Source organism: Silurus meridionalis, chromosome 4 (genome assembly GCF_014805685.1).
Source record: "Silurus meridionalis isolate SWU-2019-XX chromosome 4, ASM1480568v1, whole genome shotgun sequence".
Taxonomy (NCBI): Eukaryota; Metazoa; Chordata; class Actinopteri; order Siluriformes; family Siluridae; genus Silurus; species Silurus meridionalis.
This window is the reverse complement of record NC_060887.1, coordinates 30,712,937-30,727,039: the sequence shown is the minus strand read 5'-3', so window position 1 is coordinate 30,727,039 and position 14,103 is coordinate 30,712,937. Positions and strand designations below refer to the sequence as shown.

The window sequence follows — 14,103 nt, the reverse complement described above, 5'->3', positions numbered from 1 at the left end:
ATTAGAGAAAGAAGACAACGAGTAGGTTTTTCCATTGAATAGCTCACAGGACGAAGTATTGCATGCAAAATTAAACCAAGACAGGCAGACCCATTAAATAAAATTTCTTTCCATTTAACTTATTTAGCTTAATTCAATTGTTTAATTATGTTTATTTTTTGTTGCAAAACTTTGTAAACACAAATTAAATCAAAACGATTGCTTTTTACCTGTGTTTTATTGTCAGTTCTGCTCATGGTCTTTTTTGTTGTTGTTTTATTTAATCATCATGGCATCCATTATATTGAGAATCACATCCCTGGTAAATCTCTTTTATTAGAAAATAAATTTCTTGTTTCAGCAACTACAGTATTTACAGTATTTTACCCTGCTTTAAAAAATACAACTCTGGGAAAAAAAAACAAGAAAGATGCACAGAAGCACACCCTGGATGTGACTACAAGCAAGCATTATTTACATCACGATACACTAATTTACAACACTACACAAATCTGTTTGCAATGATGTATAGCTTGAAAGAATGAATTTACTAACAAAACAAGTCAATCACATTGCCAGCACTAATTTTAAATATATTTTGAGTATAACTTGTTTGTCAAGCACAGCAACTAAATAATAATTCACATAGTTCAGCAACTTTTAAAAATAACTTACATCTCTGTAACATGCCTTTATCCTTCTCATACACTGAGTTAAATCTAGATCATTTGAAGTTTCTTTGGTTTGTCACTATGTTGAAATTCATTCTTTCTTTCTTGCTTTCTTTCTTTATTTCAAGACTGAAGCAGTAAATATTTGGTTTACCACAAACTCTGGTATGTCTTTCACCTACTGCTTTTCTAGTTTAACAGTTATAACCCCAGCCACAAACAAGCAATATACTTTATTTATACAATTACTTCATTACAGCTGAGCACAGAAAACTGCTTGGAAGCAATACATTCTCTCACATATCTATAAAATTCTCCATAAGACTGTCTAGAACAAAGAAAAATAGTAATGCAGGTGTTAACATCATGACCTAAAATGGCATTAATGATATTCCTCACAGCATGAAAATTCATGCTATGGCTTAATGCCAAATAAAGTGTGACAACTGTTAAAATGCCTTGCACCTCTACTCTGACACCAAGGAATGAAGCCTGTGTTAGTACAGACCATGACCTTATCAACAACAAACTGAAAACTGGACAGGACACAAGCATGTACAGCAACCTAACTTGGCAACATCGTGTGGTTTTAACCTTTTGATTTTAACTATGTCTATCGACCTCCTACTGAAAACTGAGCTTCAGACAGGTACATGGATTTGTATAAAATCGAGCTTTAGTTTTCACATATTACCTTTCTTCTCACTGGCCCTTTAAAATGAAATCCACTGCATGAATCCAAGAAGCTCAGTCAAACAGCAGGAAATAAACACAGTCTCTCTTATCTGTCAAAACCTTCATAGCAGCAATTGTAAATTTGTTCTGACAAACAAACCTGCATCTGTGTCTTGAAATTTTCACATGACATTAAAACAAGCAGTGATTTGTGGTCAAATTGAAGAATCTTTGTTTATATGCAATCAGCTACAGTGGGGCAAAAAAGTATTTAGTCAGCCACCATTGCAAGTTCTCCCACTTAAAAAGATGAGAAAGGCCTGTTATTTTATCATAGGTACACTTCAACTATGAGAGACAAAATAAGAAAAAAAAAAAATCCCGAAAATCGCATTGTCTAATTTTTGAATAATTTATTTGCAAATTATACGCACAGCTTATACCCATTATACGCACAGCTTGTGTGTCGCTTGCTTGGGAGAGGAACATGGGAAGTCGGTTCTAAAGGGGGCCACTGTGATCACTGTGCTCGCATCTCTTTGCGCTCGCTCCGCTCCCGCTAAGTAAAGTTAACACTCTACTGGAAAGAAGGCCATCGAGGTGGTCCCTTCATCAAAATGGGAGTCCGGGTTCTACAGCCGGTACGTCATAGTTCCCAAAAAGGACATCCCATTTTAGATCCATGTCAGCTGAACCGCTCTCTCATGAGACTCAGGTTCAAGATGCTGACCCTCAAGCAGGTCGTGCTTCAAATTAGAGCCGAGGACTGGTTTGTCAAGGTAGATCTAAAGGATGCGTATTTTTATGTATCCATCCTACCTTCTCACAGGAAGTTCCTGAGGTTCACTTTTGGGGCCGAAGCTTACCAATACTGAGTTCTTCCGTTTGGCCTTGCCCTTTCACCCCATACCTTCACAAAATGTGTGGATGCGGCTTGAGTTCTCAGGGCATCCGCATCCTCAACTACACAGACGATTGGTTAATCCTAGCTCAATCATAACAGTCGGCGGGCCGGCATCGAAATGTCATTCTCGCCCACATGAAGGCATTGGGGTTCACACGCCATTGGGGTTCACATGCCGGAAAGAGTGTGCTCCACCTATCTCGGTGCCATATGGGATTCGACTACTTTGCGCACGCAGCTTTCCCCTGCCTGCATTGTGGCCATCCTTATGGCCATCAGGTCAAAGAAGGGCAGCCTTACACTGTCAAGCAGTTCCAGAAACTGCTAGGGCTTCTGGCAGCTTCATCCAGTGTGATTCCACTTGGCCTGCTGTACATGGGACCCCTTAGTATTGGCTCAGGACCCATGGGTTCTCACAGAGGGGCAACCCCCTCCACACCATCAAGGTCACACAGCAGATCCCCGGTTCCTATCTCTAGGCCCCATGCTGGGAGTCCCCGGTCGTCGCTTAATGCTAACAACAGATGCGTCCCTCATGGGGTGGGGAGCGAGCATGAGTGGTCGCTCCGCCCAAGGTCTGTTGGAAGAGCCCCGTCTACGCTGGCACATCATCTGCCTAGAGATGCTGCCCGTGCTTCTAGCACTTTCCCCTCAGACCTCAGAGGTCACCACGTGTTGGTCTATACGACAATACTGCGGTGGTCTCCTCCTGCGGTTGTCGCCCTGTTCCCGCTGGTTCTCCCTTACTCCTCCAGTCACGCAACCTGAGGGAACGAGATGCTGCGTCTCTATGCCACACCTCTGGCATCCCTGCAGTGCTTCCTTCTCCCCTACAGAAGCTGCCGCTGCCCTTACTCATATGTGTTTTATACTCCTGGTCGTGACGTCACCCCACCGGTGACGGCCAGCGTCCCATTTTACACACATTATTTTAGAGCGTGAACACTCGGGCACATTCCCAAAGCGGTTCGACGCAGCGCCTCATTCCCACAGGGAACTAGGATTACATACGTAACCTAGAGACATTTTCATCATCCAAGTAGTAATGTTATGCCGACTTTACTCACATTTACTTGGCTTTTTCTGTTCAGTTTACGTTTGTGAAATTTGCTAAAATGCATTTTTGCACAATTAGTTTTACTTGAACAGTTACACGTTTTAAACCTGAAAGCCACTTTGCCCAAACTGATTACAGTATATGCACAGGCCCAATGATTCATTACACTGGGGAGGATCTGTAAGGATCTTTTTGGAAATGCTCTTACCTGGTACTACTATAGTTCACAAAATACTGTCAGGCTTACACCAACTGTCAGTAAAAATGAATGACCGGAGGGGGGTATAAAAAGCAAAGGCAAGGAATGCCTACTAGCAATTCCTTACACATGCTATTTCAATAGTGAATCAAAAAACTTTTAGCAGGAAAACATGCAGCAGATTGAGCTACAGTTATCCAAGATCTAAGCAAATAAGTAAACCAAAAGGAAAAGGTCTGAATTTCAGATATTTCAGGCTGATACAAATAAAGAGGTGGTTGCTGCATATAATTTGAATTTAAATTGAAATAAATTAACTGTTAATAAATGTGACCTGTTTTACTACAGGTAATGGTATAATGTAGAACATTGTAAAAGTGTAATATAGCCAAAATCTGAAAACTAAATATATTTTTAAACTCATCATTCACCAGTTTTGTAAAATCTAGTTTTTCATTCATACCAGCTGAATTGATCTGAAGTCTGAAAGAACTGAATAATTATTTTTAACCAAAGACAAGTTCTCTTCCTGAATCAACAGCAGGTGCAACCTTTAAGTGCTGGAGTCACTTAGTGCCAAACCTCAAAAAAAGCTGTACACACTTGTGCATGAGCAGGTGCCTATGTTAAAGGGGTAAAGCAGATGATTTAAATGAACAAATCCTTAACTCAATCAAACATTTAAAAAGGACTATCAAAATGTAACTCAATACCATCTGGTGTTTATATAAAACATATGTTGACATCCTAGAGCCTTTAATAACCCAGGTTTGTCTGAGTTTCACTCCACAGCCAGCATCAGCTCAAAGGCATGCTTCTGAAATGCATCTGTTACACAATTGAAGGACTAAATAGCTCATGAAGATCTACATCAGTGCAGCTAATTCACATTTATTCATGTTAAGTTTTTAGATTTATTTTATGACATAATATTCTGCACACTTTACCTAATACTTAATGTAGATATCAATTCCAATAATTTCTAATGCAAATTTTCATGCACTCTGAACAGTCATGAGTGTGATGAATAAACTATATAGTATATGAAGTTATATATTAATTATCATACATTTGATCAACATCCTGTGATCAAGAAGTGACACTGGGAATACTTGATTAAGGGATACTTGATGACTAGGGCACAATGAAACTGGAGAGAGAAATGATCCAAAATATTAAACTTTTAAACTTTAATACACCGATCAGGCATAACATTATGACAACCTGCCCAGTTGTTTTGGTTCCCCTTTTTCTGCCAAAACAGTTCTGACTCATCAAGCATTAAAAGCAGTAACTTCTTCAGCAATTTGTGCTACAGGAGCTCATCTGTTGTACGGACCACATGGACCAGAATTCGCTCCCCACATGCATCAATGAGCCCTGGCCACCCACGACCCTGTCACTGGTTCACCACTGTTCCTTCCTTAAACCACTTTTAATAGATACTGACCACTGCAGACCGGGAACATCCCACAAGAGCTGCAGTTTTGGAGATGCTCTGACCTAGACGTCAAGTCATAACAATTTGGCCCTTGTCCAACTCACTTAAATCCTTATGCTTACCCATTTTTCTTGCTTTTAACACATCAACTTTGAGAACAAAATGTTCACTAGCTGCCTAATGTATCCCACCCACTAACAGGTGCCATGATGAAGAGATAAACAGTGTTATTCACTTCACCGCTCAAAATGTTATAAGGTAATAATGTTATGCCTAATCGATGTATGCATGAAATAGGAAAATTTTAATGTCTTTCAAGGCCAACAACACAATATTGCCACAGAGTCAAAGCTTCATTTTGTTAAGGAGATTAAGTTGTAAATGGCTGAGTTAAATAAAGAATGAAGGTCTATTTGTCGGTAGGTTTTAACATTAAATGCTCTACCTAAACCAGTCACAATGTGATTGGCAGGTGCTTGACTCATTTGATGCCTGTATTTGCTGAGGCTTTGCCAGGAAAAGAGGAATATTCTTGAGAATAGAACAAACCATGAGTGTGCTTATGTTTATTTATTATTTATTGCCGCACATTTTGAGCAAATCTACTCTATATATGTGAGGATACTGATCAGAAACTTTTTCACAAATCTTGATCTGGTGTTTATTGTTTGTACCACCACACAATTGTGACTATAATAAGTTCAAGTCCTAAAGAACTGGGGTCCTTAGTCCTTACAAGTCCTAGACATTACACAAATGAGATCATGCTAATAATATGTCAGTATCTACCATTTTGGGTGAAGTACTCCTTAAACACATACATCTGGCTGAAATTAGACTCACTACAGCAACGCTCATCAAATAACAAATAAACTTAATAATCGCTTTGTCCTTTTCTTGTGATAGTGACTGAACGAGAGGCACTTTTTGTCTACAGCTGGTGCACATGTGGCATGTGCAATGTCTTGCCCCTTTTTTGTTTGTTTCTGGTCACACCCAGGGATGGGCTTCTCCACTGGGAGAGAACTTGTGGAGGGCTGATATTTCTCTATACCAGATGTGCTATGGTATGGCAAGACCCTTATAAAATGTATATGATGTTTTGTTTATTTTTGTACAATTTGATTGAAATGTCACAAATCACAAAAAAGTCTAATTAAAAAATTATAAGGTTGGATATAAAAACAGAAATGCATCAACATATATAGGCAATTTACAACTGAATCAAATTATAAGGTGCCTTGAAAATTCCCACGATTCTCTTTCTTCTTGTCTTCTTTCTTTCTAATTCATATTAAATTAATCACACACTTAATGAACATGGATCATTATATTACTAAGAGAAAAAAAAAACATTTCAATGGGAGTAAAAAATTTGCATTGCAGACCAGTGAGTATAACAAGCAACTCTCCTGCAACAACATATAAACAATCTTCAGTTAAGGCTAATTTACCAGACTGCATACATACGGTGAACAGGTTCACCACCACCCTTGTTTGATTCTCAAATGCGAGTGAAATTACATAGATTGTTAGCCGTTAGTTGGCTGCAACTTTGAACCTTATCTCCTTCAGCTCAGATAGAAAGCAGGGAGAAAAGAGATCAGTCAGGCTACAACTCAGATCAGATATCTCTCACCTATTACACCATCCAAGGCTTTTTTTTATTAAATGAAATGAACATTTGTGATTTACAGTCAGTAAACAAATAGCAAAATAGACAGAAATACAGTTGTGAAACACAATGTTAGTGTAGTGATGAAACACAAAATCTATATAAAATGTGTTATACAGAAATGTCCATAATGAAAATAGAAATTCTATACCATAAACCGGATGTAGTGTTTAGAGGCTTCAAATGCCTGTTCATTCTGAAATACACCCCCATATATTTTCTTAAGTTCTTTGACAGAATACACAGAATACTATTTAAATAGGTTTATTCCATCCTGTATATTGTAGTGTAGTTTACCTTTAAAGCATTCTTTTCACTTGACCTTCTTATGAACACTGAATGTGGCTAGCAAACTGTATTTATCTTCCAAATTGAAGGCCAAAAACCTCTCTATGTAGGCATTTTTCTCATACTGTTCACACTGAAAAAGACACGCTGCTATTTTAGTGTTGCTCTTTTGAATGGGACAAACAAAGTCAAATATATTTGAAGGTCAAAAATATTTGTCAGAGAAATGCTTAAAACACAATTAAAACTAAGTACTACAAAATGCTGTATTCAACAGTGCAGTCAAACATGTCAGTTGATACCGGTGCACAACTGGACTGAAATATGTGATAAGACCAATTACTTTATTTGCACTGGCTCCTAATCCTGGTCATAGAAAACCTTCACAATTCAAAGGTGCATTATAGATTAAGATTTATTTAAAACCTAAGGGTTGTTTATTAGATTATTAATTGATAGAAAAAAAAAATACTAACATTTACAGAACATGGGCCGCTCTTTAAGGGGACGTTTTGCATAATTAGCAGTGATATCATTGACCCATAGAGGGCGGTGCAAGTCAATATCTATCCAATATTTACCATCATCTGCTCGTATGAGCATAAAAATATTAATTCTGAACTCAATACTTTAAATATTAAATTCAAATCAATTTAATTACGTACATTTAATTGTCCAAGAGATGATTACAAACATTAGTTTTTATTATTATTATTATTATTATTATTATTATTAATAAGTATTATTATAAAAATATTTTTTAAAAATCTTGCATTTGCAAATTATTAGGGAATCTTAAAAGTCCCTCTGTGAACTAATACAAATCAACTAAAGAAAACCATTAGCAATTAGAACTGCAATCAATTAATCAAGCAATCAATTAATTAATTATTCATCTCCAGCCCAATACTTAACAGCATGCAGTATGCAGGCAAGCTTTAAGCACACTTACCTTCTTGCTAACGAGCTTCCAGAACTTGCTATAGTTATGACTTTCGAAACTGCAGACTCTGCTCCAGAGTTACAGTTTGGAGTGCTGTTGCTCCTCTACACACTGCAGTTCCGCGCGCTCTCGCTGGAGGAGGCCATGTCTCTGCTGCGCGCGCTCTTATCCTGCCGCCGAGTGTAACGTCATCAGCGCGCCACCGGCCGCACGCTCCATCCTGCAGTGTTACACACATCTGTACAATCTCACATACATGATCCCGGAACTGCATAAAGCTACAGTGGGGCTTACACTGAGCAGATTATTATTATTATTATTATTATTATTATTGTTGTCATTATTATTATTATTATTATTATGATTGTCATTATTATTATTATTATTATTATTATTATTATTATTATTATTATTATTATTATTATTATTATTATTATTGTCATTATTATTATTATTATTATTATTATTATTATCTGTATGGTTAACTAGCATAATATTCTTAGTAACTATAGTTGCTACTTCTACAACAACAACATTAATAATAAATAGTATTAAAGATGGCATTGGTAGTAGTGGTGGCAATGGTGGTTGTGGTTGTAGTAGTAATACTGGTAGTGGTGGGAGTAGTATTAATGATGGCAAGGGTATTAGTAGTAATACTGGTAGTGGTAGAGGTAGTATTGATGATCGCAAGGGTAGGAGTAGTAGTAGTAGAAATAATGGTGGTGTTGGAGGTAGTATTAATGATAGCAAGGGTAGTAGTAGTAGTAGTAGAAATAATGGTAGTGGTGGAGGTAGTATTTATGTTGGCATGGGTAGTAGTAGTAGTAATGGTAGTGATGGAGGTAGTATTAATGATAGCAAGGGTAGTAGTAGTAATGGTAGTGATGGAGGTAGTATTACTGTTAGTAAGGGTGGTAGTAGTAGTAATGGTAGTGGTGAAGGTAGTATTAATGATAGCATGATGATAGTAGTAGTAGTAGTAATGGTAGTGATGGGTAGTATTAATGATAGCAAGGTAGTAGTAGTAGTAGCAGTAGTAGTAGTAGTAGTAGTAGTAGAAATAATGGTAGTGGTGGAGGTAGTATTAATGATAGCAAGGGCAGTAGTAGTAGTAGCAGTAGTAGTAATAATGGTAGTGGTGGAGGTAGTATTTATGTTGGCATGGGTAGTAGTAGTAGTAATGGTAGTGATGGAGGTAGTATTAATGATAGCAAGGGTAGTTATAGTAGTAGTAATAATGGTAGTGATGGAGGTAGTATTAATGATAGCAAGGTAGTAGTAGTAGCAGCAGTAGTAGCAGTAGTAGTAGTAGTAAAAATAATGGTAGTGGTGGAGGTAGTATTAATGATGGCAAGGGTATTAGTAGTAATACTGGTAGTGGTGGGAGTAGTATTAATGATAGCAAGGTAGTAGTAGTAATGGTAGTGATGGAGGTAGTATTAATGATAGCAAGGTAGTAGTAGTAGTAGTAGTAGTAGTAGTAGTAGTAGTAGTAGTAGAAATAATGGTAGTGGCAGAGGTAGTATTAATGATAGCAAGGGCAGTAGTAGTAGCAGTAGCAGTAGTAGCAGCAGTAGCAGTAGTAGTAGTAGTAGCAGTAATGGTAGTGGCAGAGGTAGTATTAATGATAGCAAGGTAGTAGTAGTAGTAGTAGTAGTAGTGGTAGTAGTAATGGTAGTAGTAGTAATGGTAGTAGTAGTAGTAGTGGTAGTAGTAATGGTAGTAGTAGTAGTAGTAGTAGTAGTAGTAATGGTAGTAGTAGTAGTAGTAGTACTGGTGGTAGTGGTAGTAATGGTAGTAGTAGTAGTAATGGTAGTAGTAGTAATGGTAGTAGTAGTAGTAGTGGTAGTAGTAGTAGTAGTAGTAGTAGTAGTAGTAATGGTAGTGGTAAAGGTAGTATTAATGATAGCATGATGATAGTAGTAGTATAGGTGTCAGGGAGCTCCCCGGTTCTTCTCCCGTGCGTGCCCCGCCCGCACGGAGCTCATCGCCGGCTTACTAATCACACACACCTGACTCTCATTCATGTGCTCATCACCAACCCATACATAAACCCCCCCCATTCACCCTCACTCCCTGTCCGTTATTATCTATGGTTTGGCTGTGCATTCCACGATTCTCCTGTGAGTTTGGTCAGCGTCGCGTTTCTCCAAAGCGCTCCCTAGGATATTACACAGACTGCTTCTCATTCAGTTCTGGACTAGTGGACCGCGCTCTCACCGCGCACCACCGGATCACTTCCCAGTTACTGCGAGTATACGTGTTTTTCTAAATAAACTCTGTTTGCTTTGACTTCGGCTTTTCGCCTCTGTTTCTCGCATAACAATAGGAGGTGGTGGTGGAAGAGGCTTTAGTAGAAGTAGTACTGTGAAAGTAGTAGCAGCAGCAGCAGTAGTAGTAGTTGTAATGTGGGTGATTTTTGCTATTTGTTTGCTGCTATAGCCAAAATGGCTCATAATAATAACTAATTAAAATGTATTGTTGATCTTGCTTTCACTTCACACTGCTTAAGTTGCAGTGGACCTACATATATACTTTCAAATGGTGGGAGTACACCTTGGACCAATGTCTAATGAACACAACAATGAACAAGGCTAACACTTTTATATAATAATAGAATACAATTATATTGTATTAATTACAGTTTTAAAATTAATACTGAGTCCTGAGTCATCGTACCCACAGTAAAAAGTTGTTGTGACTTTATACTGCCCTCTACAGGTACATGTGAATTTTTTTATGTTCACTGGCTTCTCTCCAGTGTGCAATCAAATTTGACTCCTTAGTCCAGGTTCTGAAGTAGGAGGTTAACTACAAATTGGGCTGCTTTTTACTGTTTTTAGGTCCAGGCATCAATCTGGTGTCTGCATTCTGTAGGAATTAAGCATTTGGTGTGTCTGATGTAGGATTTTTACTGTTTCCTTATTGTTTCTTTCTGCCAGATTTGTATGTGATCATTTTCTAACAATGGATGCACTGTGGGCTTTAATGGTCTTTACTAAAATATTTTTCCTTATATAGGCAGTTCATAGAGAAATTGTTTTTCACTCGATATGTATTGTATACACACCACCCAGACATACAATATTTTACTACAATAATATGTAAACCAAACTGCATGTACATGTTTGTATTTTTGGAAAAATCTATATTAGGTAATAATCAATTTGTATTATTATGGTAAGTTCATAAAAGGTCCAGAGAACATACAGATATTTTCACAAACTATTGAGTTCTGAATTATGCAGGCCAGCATCTTTGTCACAACAAACCCTTGTTTTCTACCAGAGGTATAGGCTTTGAAATTGACAGGCAGGTATTCCAGATTAAAGTTTGAGCCTTTGGCCTTTCCTTAGCACCACAAGCATTTTGTATGTAGTGAACAACTTACTTTTATAAACCCCTACCAAGTAGCAGGTCATTTGGGGCACAACTGCTTAACTTCAAAGTTAAGAGTCTGTTGACTTGCACATTAAGGAAATATTTAAGTGTTTAAAAGAAATAATTAAAAAGAAATCATTGCGTATTTTGCCTGTTCACACAACATGAAAGAACAATAGCACATTCAGGACTATTCACAAAATGCAATTCATCAGAGACACTGTACCAAGATGCACAAATATTATGCCCAGTTTTCTGCTGCATAATCTTGTGCCCTGCATTCATGTATGTTACTTTGGCATACTTTTTTTTACCTACTACCTGCCTAAATATGTCTGCAGACCAAGAACATGCCTTCATGCCAGCAGTATTCACTAAAAGTATTTCCTTTCAGAAGGAGACTGTGGATTGAGGAATATGACAAAGTGTGTTAATTTGACTTACAAAATCCCCAGATGTCAATCTGAGCATTTCTGAGATATCCTGGACAAACAAATCCGATCCCTGGAGGCCCTACCTCACTACGTACAGGATTTAAAGTATCTTCTGTTACGGCTGATCAGTTTGTAATGCCTTAAAAATGTGCTTATGTGGGCAGACCCTGTAGCCACTGTGCAGAGATCCAGAGTTCCATTCAATGTATGCAGCCCTAGAAAATGTTTGTTTCAGCGTCACCTGCACCACCTGAGTTTTTCCTGTCATAACAGATTACTGCCAAAGCACAGTCCAACACACAGAAAAGGGTACAGCTCCAACTAAAGAGCTGCAAGATTTTCCTTTATATTCTTCAAGCAGTCATTACTGTTCAAAAACCCAAATCACTTATGTTGACAGCTTTGGTGGAATGTTAATAAATACATATGGTAATAGGTTTAATGGGATTAATTCTACTCAGCAACAAAAAAAGACACTTGAGCAACCTGTTATATTCTGCTGATATACTATGGCAGCTCCATATATGCATAATTTGGAAAACATGGTTAACATAGTTTGGGTTTATGGATGTGGTGAGGGAAGACATGCAGGTAGTTGGTTTGAAAGAGGCAGATGTAAAAGACAGGGGTATGGAGACAGATGATCCGCTGTGGCGACCCCTAAAGGGAGAAGCCGGAAAAAGATGGTAAACATAGTTTGGAGTGGAAGATCTTGAGTGGCCTGCTATAAAGCCCTGACCATAACCATTTCGAACATCTTTGGGATGAATTATAACTCTGACTGCACCTGGTTAATGCTAAATAAGCACAAATATCCACAACCACAATTCAAATTCTATTAGAACAACTTCCCAGAATAGTGAAGATTATTATAACAGCAAATGGGGGTCAAATGTGGAATGGGATGTTCAGAAAGCACATAGAACTCTTATGGCCAGGTGTCCACAAACATTTGTCCATATAGTGTAACTTCAAACATTTCCAAAATGTTTTTTCTATACGCTTGAATGGATGTCCTATTTTGGCCACATTATAACAATGCCTACTACAACTTCGATTTGCTGGCAATTTCTCTTAGTAATTGAAACATCTTTAGCATCTGGGTCACTGCAATTTATTTAAGCCTGGACAAACAGGACATTATGTATGCACCTACAGTATGACTATACCTCTGTGACTAAACTACAACAGACATCACCATTACTCATTGCCAGTTTATTGCTCAGTATTACTTTTATTGAACTCTTCATTTTAAAAGTGCATTGTTTGTATTCAAATGAGACTTTGCCTAACTGAATATGAATACATTTGCTGAATTAATATTAGTATAGCTGAAATAATAATAAAAAGACTTTTACAGTTTGTTGGAAAAAACCTTAGTTTAATTAGGAAAATTATGCAGTCAAAAATAATTATATAAATTCAAAACTATGGCTATAGCTATATCAAAGCTTTTGTGCTTTTTAATTTAAACCTTCCGGTCTTGTTTTTTCAGAATCAGCTATACACTTAAATTTGTGTGTCTATCTTAAACAGCGACCTTAAAATATTTTACAATTTTGATGGAGTCAAGCATATAGGAGATAAGAACAATGGTCATAGCAATAACCTAGTGGCTTGTGAATTGCAAAAGTGACCAGCAGAGGGCAGTAATGTCAAATGTACTGTTTTTCAGTGAGTTCATGCTGGAAAAGCTCAGGCTCATCAATTCAAATTATTGTGAATTTAATTCCTCTCAATATCTCATTAGGTCATTATATTGGTGAGTATACCAATGAAACAGAAACCACCCAGATGTTCATACTCATTTGATTACATTTACAGGATCCAAAACATATACAACTTCTATGAATTCAGGTGTAACTGTGTATGTTTGGCCAATACAAATCTCAATTCAGGTGTAAATGTTTGGCCAAATACAAAACTTGTTTCTAAATGCTAGATTTGTTTTGCTCATCATCTGGTATTCTATGCATTCAGGAGGAAAAATCAAAAGAGGATTCATAAATTACCAAATGCATAATGCAGTACAGTATGTATGTACATAGTTCACATAAAGGGATGAAAGAAGTGTTATTTGTCATAGGAACGACATGTAAGTATCCAGTGTTATTGCCAGAATTTATTATACATTTCTTAATGAGAAATTAAATAAAACCATATTAAATATCTTTTCTGTCTACAGTTTTGTGAAATATAAAATATGCATTCTTTAAATTCTATGATTTAAGGTATCAGTAATACATTTTATCTGGTCCTTGGCAGGTCTTGGAATTAGGAAACCTCAGATGAACAACAGCACATGACATATCCCATCGTGTCATCATGTATTTCACAAAAATAAAGCCAAACTTTAGAAGCTATGTGTAAAAATCTATTTAATAGCTTGTGGAACCACCCTTAGCATCAATAACTTCTATTACATTAAGAGTCTCTCAAATTACTGTGGAGAC

The 14,103-nt window shown here is 37.2% G+C and overlaps 1 protein-coding gene across 4 annotated transcripts in view; it reads right to left on the bottom strand.

Annotated features, from left to right (window-relative positions):
• Positions 1–8,082, bottom strand: part of si:dkey-225n22.4 (collagen alpha-1(XXI) chain) — a 50,328-nt gene extending 42,246 nt beyond the window's left edge. The window contains exons 1-2 of one of the 4 annotated variants that reach the window (XM_046848478.1): positions 7,842–8,082; positions 210–387 (exon numbers count right to left, since the gene is read on the bottom strand). The gene's annotated coding sequence lies outside the window, so the exon portion shown is untranslated. Of the gene's footprint in view, positions 1–209; positions 388–1,344; positions 1,389–7,841 lie in introns of those variants that run through there. The other 3 variants (XM_046848479.1, XM_046848480.1, XM_046848477.1) reach the window with 3 other exon arrangements.
• Between the last annotated feature and the right edge of the window lie 6,021 nt (positions 8,083–14,103).